We start from the raw sequence: 11,928 nt of genomic DNA, 5'->3' as shown, positions 1-11,928 counted from the left end.
ATAAACCCATGCTGACTGGGCCTGATCGCCTTCTTGCCTTGCAAGTGCTGCGTGATGACTCTCAAGATCATCTGCTCCATGAGCTTCCCTGGTACTGAGGTCAAACTGACAGGCATCACATTTGCTAGCCGCCAGTCAACTGGGACCTCCCCCGATAGCCAGGACTGTTGATAAATGATGGAAAGCGGCTTGGCCAGCTCCTTTGCCAGTTCTCTCAGTACCCTCAGGTGGATCCATCTGGCCCCACTGACTTACGCACATCCAAATGCCATAGCAGGTCACCAACCATTTCCTCGTGGATAGTGAGGGCTCCCCATCTCCTTCCGCCAGCTCAGGGTACTGGGTATCCAGAGAACAACCAGTATTGCCGCTAAAGACTGAGGCAAAAAAGGCATTAAGCACCTCCACCTTTTCCTCATCTTTTGTAACAAGGTTTCCCCCTGCATCCAGTAAAGGATGGAGATTCTCCTTAGTCCTCCATTTTACGTTGATGTATTTGTGAAAAGATTTTTTGTTGTCTTTAACGGCAGTAGCCAGATTGAGCTCCAGATGAGCTTTGGCTTTTCTAATTTTGTCCCTGCACAGTCTCGCAACATCCTTATAGTCCTCCTCAGTGGTCTGCCCTTTTTTCCAAAGATTATAAGCCCTCTTTTTTCTCCTAAGCTCAAGCTGCAACTCTCTGTTGAGCCAGGCTGGTGTTCTTCCACGCCAGCTCGTCTTTGGGCATGTGGGGACAGACCGCTCCTGCACCATTAAGATTTCCCTCTTGAAGAGCACCCAGCCTTCCTGGACTCCTCTGCCCTTCAGAACTGCCTCCCAAGAGACTCTGCCAACCAGTGTCCTGAACAGCTCAAAGTCAGCCCTCCGGAAGTTCAATACAGCGGTTTTACTGGTCCCCTTCCTGGCCTCGCCAAGAATAGAGAACTCCACCATTTCGTGGTCACTCTGCCCAAGACAGCTTCCGACCACCACATCTCCCACTAGTCCTTCTCTGTTTGTGAACCGAAGGTCTAGCGGGGCACCACCCCTGGTATGCTTACTAACCAGCTGCGTCAGGAAGCTATCTTCCAAGCTCTCCAGAAACCTCCTAGACTGCTTTCTCTGGGCTGTGTTGTGCTTCCAGGATATGTCAGGGAAGTTGATGTCCCCCACGAGAACAAGCACTGACGATTTCGCAACTTCTGTCAGCTGCCTGTAGAACTCCTCATCCGTCTCCTCATCCTGGTTCGGCGGTCTATAACAGACCCTGGCCAGGATGCTAGCCTTGTTGGCCTTCCTGCCAATCCTAACCCAAAGGGACTCAACCTTGTCATTCCCAGCCTCGAGTTCTACAACATCGAAAGATTCTCTAATAAAGAGAGCCACACCACCACCCGTTCTGTGCTGCCTGTCCCTTCTGAAGAGCTTATAGCCAGACATTGCAGCACTCCAGTCGTGACAGTGGTCCCACAATGTCTCCGTGATGGCAACCAAGTCGTAACCTGCCTGCTGCACGATGGCTTCCAACTCCTCCTGTTTGTTACCCATGCTGAGTGCATTGGTGTAGATGCACTTCAGCTGGGCCATTGCCTTATCCCCCGGCCTTGTCATTGTTCCCCCTGGCACAGCTCCAACAAGCCCTGTTTCAGCCCCATCCCCATTCTTACCTAGTTTAAAGTCCTCTAAATGAGCGCCACCGGCTCCTGGCCCAGGATCCGTTTTCCCCTTAGAGGTAGGGATCTGTCTGCGGCCATCAGGCCAGGTGCCGAGTAAAGCGCCCCATGGTCAAAAAAAAAGAACAAAAAAAACAAAATTTCTGTGTTGGCATCAGCCTCTGAGCCACATGTTTATCAGGAGGTCGTTCCGTATCCTCTCAGTACCCCTCCCTGCCACTGTAGGGATGGACGAAAACACCACCTGTACTCCTGCTCCATCCATTAACTGTCCCAGTCCCCTAAAGTCCCGTTTGATAGCCTTCAGGCTTCTCTCTTCAGTGTCATCACTACCTGCCTGGACTATTAAAAGAGGATAATAGTCAGAGGGGCGAACCAGGTGGGGAAGCTTTCTGGCAACGTCCCTGACCCTGGCCCCAGGGAGGCAGCAGACTTCCCTACTGGTAGGGTCAGGCCAACAAATAGGGCCCTCTGTTCCCCTGAGAAGGGAGTCGCCCACAACAATCACCCTTCTTTCTTTCTTGGTGGAGGCAGTCCTGAGGTGTGAAGTTGACTTCCTTGCCCTAGGCATCCTCCTGGGTATGCTTCCTACGTCATCCTCACCCACCAGTCTCTCAAGCTCCAGGGTCTCAAACGTGTTGCGTAAGGGCACCTGGGAAGGTGGGGCCAGTAGGGGAGGGCATCGCCTGCGATGTCGAGCAGGGACCTGTCTCCATTCCTCCTCAACTCCCAGATTCCCTCCTTCTGCCCAGCGTTGACAGGGCAGGGGGTCCACCCCCATTTGGGGTGTCTTACCCCGGTAGCTCTCCTTAAGGCCAAGTTAGAGAAGGCTTTTGTTCCTCATGGCAATTTCTCCAAGGACAAGTAAACAGGAAATTAGAATAATTATATCCAGCTTTCCTTTTTGTGTTAGTAAGTACAGCTACACTGACAAAGTTCACAGAATCACAGAATCACAGAATTTCTAGGTTGGAAGAGACCTCAAGATCATCGAGTCCAGCCTCTGACCTAACACTAACAGTAACACTAACAGTTCTTTACAGAGGACTAGCAAATCATCTGTGTGGGCATACACTATTGAAGAGTTCTCTTTCTAACACTTTGACAAAATATTATACTAAATACTATGAGAGCCACATGTACAGGTGAAAATACTGCTATTGAAAAGGGATATTCTAATACAACAAAACAGCAGGACTTAAAACTTCCTGCAGGATATGATTTAATAAACCCAAAAGACAGAGTGAGTACTTTCTTTGTAGAGAAATGTGTAATTCATAACTTTCCAGTAGCACCACAAATAACTTCTACAGACTCTTGTGCATGACAGCTGATACTGAATTGCCTGAAAAGCCCAACAAGTCATTGTTATACTATTACCCCAGAACAGTTGCCTATACAAACTGCCCCAAGACAATTCTTTAAAGCAGAGAAACAAATGGCTGTCACATTCTTCTCTTTCACGAGCTCATGACTATCAATCAAACTGTTTGGAGAAACTGTTCTTTGACAGAGAGGACACAAAAACATCAGATTGTAATCAGAAGTAAAGTCTTTAAAAATATACATATGGTAAAACCTCTCAAATAGCTTTACCTCTCAGAAAATGCATATTTTAAAATATTAACACCTCTTGCTTGAGGCATGTCCCATAAGCAGTACTTAAAGAAATAGGAAAGTGATAGTGGAGCAATGTGTGGTTATTGACAGACATCCTTGCTATTACTGGAACCAGGGAGCTATAATCAAGATTATCCTTATTAAAATAAACTAATGAGATTTGACAGAATATGAATTTAAGCCTAAATACCAACAATGTCATACTGTCAGCAAATGAAATATATTAACTGAAATCTGCTGCATTTGATTTAAGGCCCTATCATGCAAAATGAGAAAAGAGGTCACACTGGACCTTCAGGGAATCTGTTCCTACAGAAATTTTAATTTTGTTCACAACCCCTGGGAAGCAAAAATAATGAATTGTCTTGCTCAGAGATGTAAGAAGTGTACCAGTCACACACTGACAGCATTACAGTTCATATTACCTCATCTACCTACACAAAATATTCTGCTAAAATAGCAACAATAATTGGGACTAGACGGTATGCTCCTTTATTCACACTAGAAATCCCACTTCAATGAAACTGCCAATCTGAGCAAGTGTTAATAATTGCCTAGAATAAGTGGCATGCCATTTCTACCTCTTGTTTCAGTAAAATGCAGAAGGAATGGGTTTTGTATGTTTTAAGTGTAGTATAGTAGTTCCTTATATAACATGGAGGCAGTAAAATGGAAAAGACAGAGCCATACATTCTTTAAAAAAGGACTTTTTGGGTCAGCTACTGACTTCTAAATGTAGACGTCTGAGCCTGTGCAGTTTTGGATGACAAAAACATTCACCCATCCAAACCTCAGAATGCATCTGCAAATCCAGGCAATGATATGTGCAAACAAAAAGAGACCCAAAACTCTGTGACACAGTTTCAGTCACAGATACTCCAAGGCCAGCTGGCCTCTGAGCATGAGCAAGCCAGCTTGAAAATTCATCTCTCTGCCTCTGGACTGCTGCTGGTCTTTTGCCCTGGTGTCCAGAGGCAAATGCAGTCGGCTGTATCCACCGCTTGTTTGACAGCCAAGTGGCAAGTGGCTGTGTCTCCTGGCTCGTGGATGGACTTCATGATCTGGACCCTTCCAATGCTGAGTTTTTCAGAGGCACAGGCATCCTATTATCTGAGGACAAGTACAACTTCCTGCATTTCTAAATGCCTCAGAAAACACCATTCAGTACAAGACATACTCTGAAAAGTGGCAGCTCCTGCAGCACAATGTGGCAGCTTTTCCTGGCCCAGAGTTGCAGAAAGTGTCACGAAACAGTCAGGACTAGACATCAGGCATCCGAGCTCACTAGCATACTCTCTATCTGCAGAGAAGACACTTCATAATACGCCACTGGAAGGCTAAACTGTCTCCCTGTAGACCAGTGCAGCTGTCTGGTTACAATCTATACTGAAACTCTTCAGTGGACTTCTTGGAGAGTGGCCAAAATCTTGCCACTTCAGTTCTAATGATTTGGGAAGACATGCAACAGTGAGGAAAAACAAAACAAAACAAAACAAACAAACAAACAAAAAACTATTGCTACGGGTTCAGACTGCCTAGTGGTTGGGTAATAAAAAGTGTTTTTTCCTGTCTGAATGGTTTGAAAGATGACAGCGCAGTCAGGAGTGGCACTTCAGCTCTGCAACATTTTGTTGACTTTGGTCCAAATGAGTCTTTCTGTGTGATAAGGCCAGTCCTCGGCCTCAGTTCTTTTAGTTCTGACAACACCGTAACTGCCTGAAATCACCTCTTTCATGACATCAAATACCAAAGATCAGTTATATGCACATGGATTGAAAAAATGTTATCTAGTCTCTGTGGGGTAATATCTGTGATCTCTTTTGCATTTCTCATGCATACAGATATTCTTGCTTTTCCAACAGTCACAGTGGACATTCTGTGAGTCAACTGACATTGCAACTATATGAACTAGTTTTAATAAATGTGTGTGACAAAAGCAAAGAAAACACTGCGTAAGAACTGATTTTTTTTTCTTTTTCATTCTAATGGCCAACTAATAGAGCAGCATTTAAGACAACTTAATTGGTAGCTTAAACATTGTCTTGTCCACTACTGAATTGGCAGTCCAAAGATTACCTCAGATATTTTTGTTTTAATTCCGAAGACATATTTCAAGGGTTGTTTTTCTTTTATCTAATGAAATAATTTTTTTCTTTCTGCAGTGTGCAATGCACCAACACTTGTGAAATCTCTGAGATCTGCAAGAGCTATGGTGTTACTGGAAAGTATTTTACTTGCTAAGTTTCATGCTGATACGAGAAAGTTTTCTGCCTCTGTTTCTACACAGCATTCCATTTTCCTTCTTGTCTTCCATTTTTCCTTTCTTCTTCCTTTTTTTCTTGATCATAGCCTATTTCCATTTCACCAAATTGTCTTCAGCATCTCCAAGAAAAACAGAAATAATTAAGAACAAAACGTATAGAGCTCACAGAATATGAAATGAAAAAAATACAGCTGGTCTGGTGTGCCAAAGAGGCGCAACTATTTGTGAGATACAGTATTAACATTTAAACATTTTTTAGAAAGGCCATGAGCTGGCCCAAATGTGTAACACGACCAATCAATTTCCAAGGAAAAGATAACACAGATCAGAAGACAAGATCACACTCCTGGGGGGAAGTGTGTAAAGATTTTGTGATGAAGTGCTCAGTCAAAAGTGTATTTAGTATATGAAAATGATTCTCCTGATACTATCAGGCAAAATGAAGACCATGCAAATTCCTTTTAAGGAGTCTGTATGTCTATCTCTAGAGAAATTAATGTTAAAAGTGATATTATTTGTATTTTTCCATCAACTTTCTTCGGTGCTCCATTTATTAACCACTAAAATGAGAATATTGTAAAAGCAAGGCATTATGTAGCTACAAATATTAAACAAATATGAATGTCCAAGCCTTAGTCTCATTAAAATCTGACAATTAGTCTGAAGAAAACAACCTCATACAGGAAAAAGCCTAACTTTCAAAAGGAAAGACAAATCACTGTAGGCTGAGAAACTATAAATAATCTCAAATGGAAAGCTGGCTGTTCAACTGGCATAAGAACATTTAAGAACATTTCCGTCTTTTTTAGTCTGTTTGGAAAACTAAGGTATTAATATATTATCTTTTTCTCTCTCTCTCTCTCTCTTTTTATTTTTATTTTTTAATATGCATGTTGCTTTATTTCTCCCCAAGTTTGTATTTCTCTTTTTTATTTCTTTAAATAAGATTTTTTCAAGAAAATGTTGAATTTATTTTAAAATGTTCTGCTTTTTATTTATTTATTTTTTTTTTTTCCTGTAGATTTCTGTAGCTTTATGCTGGTGAGTTGTTGAGTCCATCCTGCTGAATTTTCCAAACAGAGGAAGTGCATAACCTACATTTTTCACCATATTAGCTTTTGCCTTGTATCTTTTTCCGCAGTGGGATCAAGTGTGCTTCATTTTTGCTGTCAAGCAGACTCCTTAGCAGCTTTTTCTTTCTTATGGGTTAAGACTGAACATTCCATTTTATGTGACTATATTATTAAAAGATAATCAGTGTTAAGCTAAAACTGCAGTTACAACAGCTAGCATTGAACTCAACAAGAACTGAGGACAATAGCTAAGGTAAACAGCATTTTTTAAAGCACATAAAGATCATGTAAGTCTTGTCAGGTTACTTCACTGAGTATTTTAGCATAGGATTATTTGCCAGAGCCCTTGAGTTTCAGCTAGCTGTTTATTATTCTTGAAAGAGTATGATTCACAGTTATTAAGACTGTCTAGCAAAAAGATCACTATCACATGAACTGGAAGGTGAGTGAATGACTACAAACCAAAATAATGATGAATGGCAGTGAACAGAGGCAGGGAAGAGTGTGAAGACAGCAGTGTTTGAGGTGTCTTTGGAATCGTTATCATTTAGCAGCCCCATTACTGATCAGGAATATACATGTAAGAAGAATGAAACTTGAAGAATATTGTAAATAAATAAGAGCACTAAGAACCAAGAACATCTGAATAAGAAGAGACAATAAATTTATTATGGGACAACTATCTTCACACAGGAGGTTCATTAGCCGTGTGTGCCCAGTACTACTTGCTAATGCCTGTTTTTTTACTGGCAAATCCTAAACAGGCTACATTCCAAAATCGAGGGCCTCTAATTTTTGTATCAACTGTATATGTTGTGATGGTTGTGCCCTTACACACTCCCCCAAAATAAAGATACCAACCACTGTGAATTGAAAACTTAGGTGAAGAATTTCAGCATGGCAGGTGTTTCACATGCTCTAAAAGTGTACCCACTCAACAGCTGATCAGCCCCAAATCAAGAAAGCTTAAAAAGTGATAAGCTTGTTCAAAAAAGCAAACAAAAAGAATATCCTGAAACTCTTCCTCTCTTGTTCTTTTGGTTTATCAGGAGGTCTATGTTTTAGATGTTGTTTTCCCAGTGTAATTCTACTCAGATCTTGAAAAACAGCCAATTGTAACTGGTGCCAGTGATGTTTTCCAAATTATTTTCAAAAGTGGACCATGCAGCATTAATTACAATATTTGCAGAAAATACCATCCTTGTGTATATATTAAAAAGAAAATAATTCAAAATTGTTGGGACAATGATACTGATTTTTTTTTTTTTTTTTTTGAGTTGTTGCTGTGATCTGAGGTGCTAGGAATAATAGTCAGTAGGACTATGAAGTTGCCTGTCATGACACTTCCACAGTAAGGGCAAACATAATATCCGTTCATCTTATCTGGACTGGGTTTAAGTAAATAGCTTTCATTCTGCATGCTTTCAAGATCAGATATTAGGAAAAAAAATCTAAACTATGCTTATAAGAAAGGAAATTCAACATCCTTCACCAGTATTATAGATATGATCCTGCAGTTACAATTCCCAAGGACATTGAATGAGTATGGAGCAGTGACTGGCATGAGGAACTACTCTTCAGCTGGAGTTAGCTGAGCATCTCTAAAAATCTCTCTGGTATTTACACAGAAACATCATTATCAGCATATGCAGATAAAGCCTTCAAATGTGAACAATGTGAAATCTTTTTTTTTTTTTTCCTTGACAAGTACTAATCAGACAACTGCCTTTGAGACAGTGCACTGTAGCTCTTGCCTTTTTTTTTTCTTTAATCCTAGATTCCTGCAATATCATGACCATCTTCTTGAGCCACACTTATATTTAACATAATGCTTATTTTGAACCTACATCTTTTCTCAAAGAGATTGCAACATCTTGCTAGAGCTTAATACATGGAAACACTCATACTGGTCCCAAACAGTGTCTGTCTAACACAGTATCTTGCTCAGCAGTACCAATCAGCGAGGGGCTGAAGGATGACCATGAAAAAGACAGCAAGATAAAAATGAGCTTTTCATTGATGTTTCTTCCTGGTATCCAGCAACCAGCAGTTTAGGGACTTCCTCTGCCACAGATTGCTTCTGAGTAAATAATCTACATTAGATTTTTAGCCATGCCTCTAGCTGTGATTATAAAACCCCTAAAGCCAGTATAATATTGCATGCAGATTTTGGAGTTTAAAAAAATGTTATAAAACAAATCAATGGAATTTTATGAGCTAATTCACTTTTATTTCTATTTGTTTCAAATATGTGTACCAAGCTGATACCTTTCACCAAACATCTGGGGAAAAAAGCCTCCACCCTTTTGCATCCCCTGGGGGAGTGCTACAGTCTCCCTAAGAAAGGAGCTGGGAGAAATTTGCTCATGCCAGTATTTTCTTTCCACTTCCACATCCACCAGAAGAAGAAGGAATAGATATTTCATATATGCTGCTGATGGGGTTTATGCAGTACTCCAGCAGTTTTTCCTAAGCCTTTAGATGATGATGGAGAAGATCAGACTAAGATCAGCACACTGCCTCCGTGACTTATGAAAAAACATGCTGCACTGATAACATTTAACACTGTTCTCTTCACAACTCCTCAAATGTACCAAAATTATCATTAAGATATTCTGGCTGGCTTTATATTTGACTTCCTGGTATTTTGTTCCCTTGCCGCTTACACTAGATTTGCAATCAGAAATAACACAGTAAAAATCCACTCTGGTTCCCTTTCTGGGGTGTTTGTTGTTTCTGTTTACTGCAACTTCCCCAAACACAAGCAGGGCCCCCAACATATTGGCTCCCCAGGCTCCCTTCCAGCCCTGCAGCTAGCACGGCCCTTCCCAGCTTTTTTGGACTACGTTGACTACGAACGGCCCTGCTTCCCTGTGGGCAGAGGCCGCGGCTGGCCCCTCGCTTCACTGGGGGGGTGTTTTCACTGCCTGCCCCATCAAAGCCCCCTCTGTTATGGGAACGCGAGGCCGCTTCCTCCAAGGCGGAGGCCGCCGGTGGGAGGCCGGGATCAGCAGGGCGGTGCACTGAGAAGAAACGTCCCTTTGTTCAGCTGGGACTGCTGCAGGCCGCTGCTGCCCCCCGGACAGCTCTCAGAGGGAAGCCCCCAAGCTCAGTGGCCCCTCCAGGCAGTGGAGCTGAAGCCCGGACCTGGGCTTTCGCCCCGGCCCCCAGCCTTTATCCTGGCCCATGACCTCCACCCTAGCACCATCACCAAGGGCATGAGCATGGCCTGCAGGGCACAAGGTGCTTGGCCACAGCCCTGGCTAGGCCAGGGTGTGGTACCTGCATGCTGCTTTGAACAGCCACAAGCCTTCATATGTCTAGGATAATCCTGTTTATTGTTGTTGTTGATATTATTATTATTATTATTGTTGTTGTTATTATTATTAAATGGGGGTCTGCCACAAAATTGAAGACAAGGCCTGGTGAGACGGATGGATTTGGTGCTAGGTTCTTGCACCAGACTGTGCTGGGTTTGGGCGTTTCCAGAGTGAGGAGGGCAGATGAGCTGCCATCTGTGTTGGTGGTGCAGCCTGAGACTTTAATACATGGAAATGATAAAAGCTTAGCAGGGTCCAGGCTGACACACGGTTACACTCTTCCATTTAGCTCTTGAGAAAAGAGGTGGGCAGAGCGTTGAAATGAATCTGCAAGACCAAGTTGCCTGGGTTACCCGTGTTCTCTAATTTAACAGAATTTAGAGGTCGAGGAAATGGGCATACATTTCCTACTGCTGATGGCAGATCAGGCATCAAGAACTGTGGCTTTTTTTATTTTTTATTTTATTTTCTTTCCCAAGTGAAGGAAAAACAGCTACCTTTGCTTTAACATAGATAATATTATTTGTGCCCCAATTTGCCAAGCTGTACTACATCATCAACACTGGGCTTTTTTATTTCCTTTTTTTTTATATTTATTTATTTATTTATTTATTTATTTATTTTAAATAATGGTAATGTTTGGAGATAAATCAAATGCAACACATTTTGTCTGCAGTTTTAAGATGCAAACTTTCACGTGTATGCCTTATGTGCCATTGGATTTAGGGGGTTAAAGCCAAATATTGTGCAGATTTTAGACTTTTTCAGGGAGTTGTTTTTTTTTTTTCCTTATGTGAAATGCACCACAATCCAGAGATTTCTGCTGCTGGAGGGACAATTTGGCCCAAGGAGGGATTTAGAAATTTGAATGTAAAGACTTGGGGCCATCAGTCTCCTGACTTTAGGGTCATGTGGTGCCAGCAACGTGAGCAAGGCGTGTTCCGTATTTGGGGTGTAATGAGAGAAGCAGGACTTGTTTTCTGGATTAATAATTCAATTGGAAGTTGGGGGTAAAACAAAAACACAACGGGATCCTGTTAGGTCCAGCTGTTTCCACCCCTGCACACCCCCGCCTTTCACGCATCACTTTCTCCCTGTCTGAAAGCACGTTCCCACCCCCGGAGGTAATGGCAGGGTGGGGGCAAACACTGAGCGGGGAGGCTGGAAATGAGCAGAGGCAAGTGGTCAGAAGTATCACGTTTCTCAGGGTGTCACACACCCTAAATTCAATGATCCCTTCACGAGAAGCACCACTAATAACTTTTCTCTAACTTTTTTTTTTTTTTTTTTTTTTTTTTTTTTTTTAGCTCAGGACTTGTGTGCGGTGCCAGAGGCTTTTTTAGGTGCAGATCTGGGAGGGCAGGAGCTAAGGGGCAAGGACGTCGGGGCAGGGACCTGGAGGGACAAGACAGCGTGCTGGGACGCTCTGTGAGTGAGAGTGAGAGAGAGAGAGAGAGAGAGAGAGAGAGAGAGACCGCGTGTGTGGGGTTGTTTTTTTCTCTCATTCCTGGGGTCTGAATGGAAAGCACGTCGAGCTGTAATTAAGACATCTTGGAGGCGTACTTAACTTATGACGTGTTGCTTTTCTTTTCCTCTCGGTGAGAAAGTGGCTCTCTCTTCTCTGAATCAGGTCCTCTGCCACCCAGAGCCACAGAGAGACAGTCGGGACATAGGCACACACACTCACACGCTAACTTAAGGTGAGCACCATAAACTTTTTCTGCACTTCGCTGTCCTCTCTTTCAAACTGTTGGAGAGTTCTGAGAGCATCTTAACTCAGGAGCTCTGTGCAAGGTAAAGAAACTATCGAACTTTTGGGAAGCTTTTTACTCCTTTATTGCTTTAAGTCGGATGGGGATGCAGTGAGCAACGGCTGTAGCATCAGCTGCAGGGCTGTACTGAAAGGATTTTCAAGTGATCTAATTTAGCAGCTAAGGTGGGGGGAGAGGGCGAAAGACGGATTGAAACTGGCTAAATTTGATGCTTTTAAGTACTCAGTT

General features: G+C 42.6%; 1 protein-coding gene across 8 annotated transcripts in view; it reads left to right on the top strand.

The window, feature by feature from the left end:
- The first annotated feature begins 11,235 nt into the window (after window positions 1-11,235).
- Window positions 11,236-11,928, top strand: part of HAPLN1 (hyaluronan and proteoglycan link protein 1) — a 62,237-nt gene continuing 61,544 nt past the window's right edge. For 2 of the 8 annotated variants that reach the window (XM_068666799.1, XM_068666794.1), the window contains exon 1: window positions 11,236-11,356. The gene's annotated coding sequence lies outside the window, so the exon portion shown is untranslated. Of the gene's footprint in view, window positions 11,357-11,383; window positions 11,723-11,928 lie in introns of those variants that run through there. The other 6 variants (XM_068666791.1, XM_068666790.1, XM_068666797.1 and 3 more) reach the window with 6 other exon arrangements.

The sequence above is a fragment of the Anas acuta genome, chromosome Z, assembly GCF_963932015.1.
Source record: "Anas acuta chromosome Z, bAnaAcu1.1, whole genome shotgun sequence".
Taxonomy (NCBI): domain Eukaryota; kingdom Metazoa; phylum Chordata; class Aves; order Anseriformes; family Anatidae; genus Anas; species Anas acuta.
This window is presented reverse-complemented; position numbering and strand designations above follow the sequence as displayed.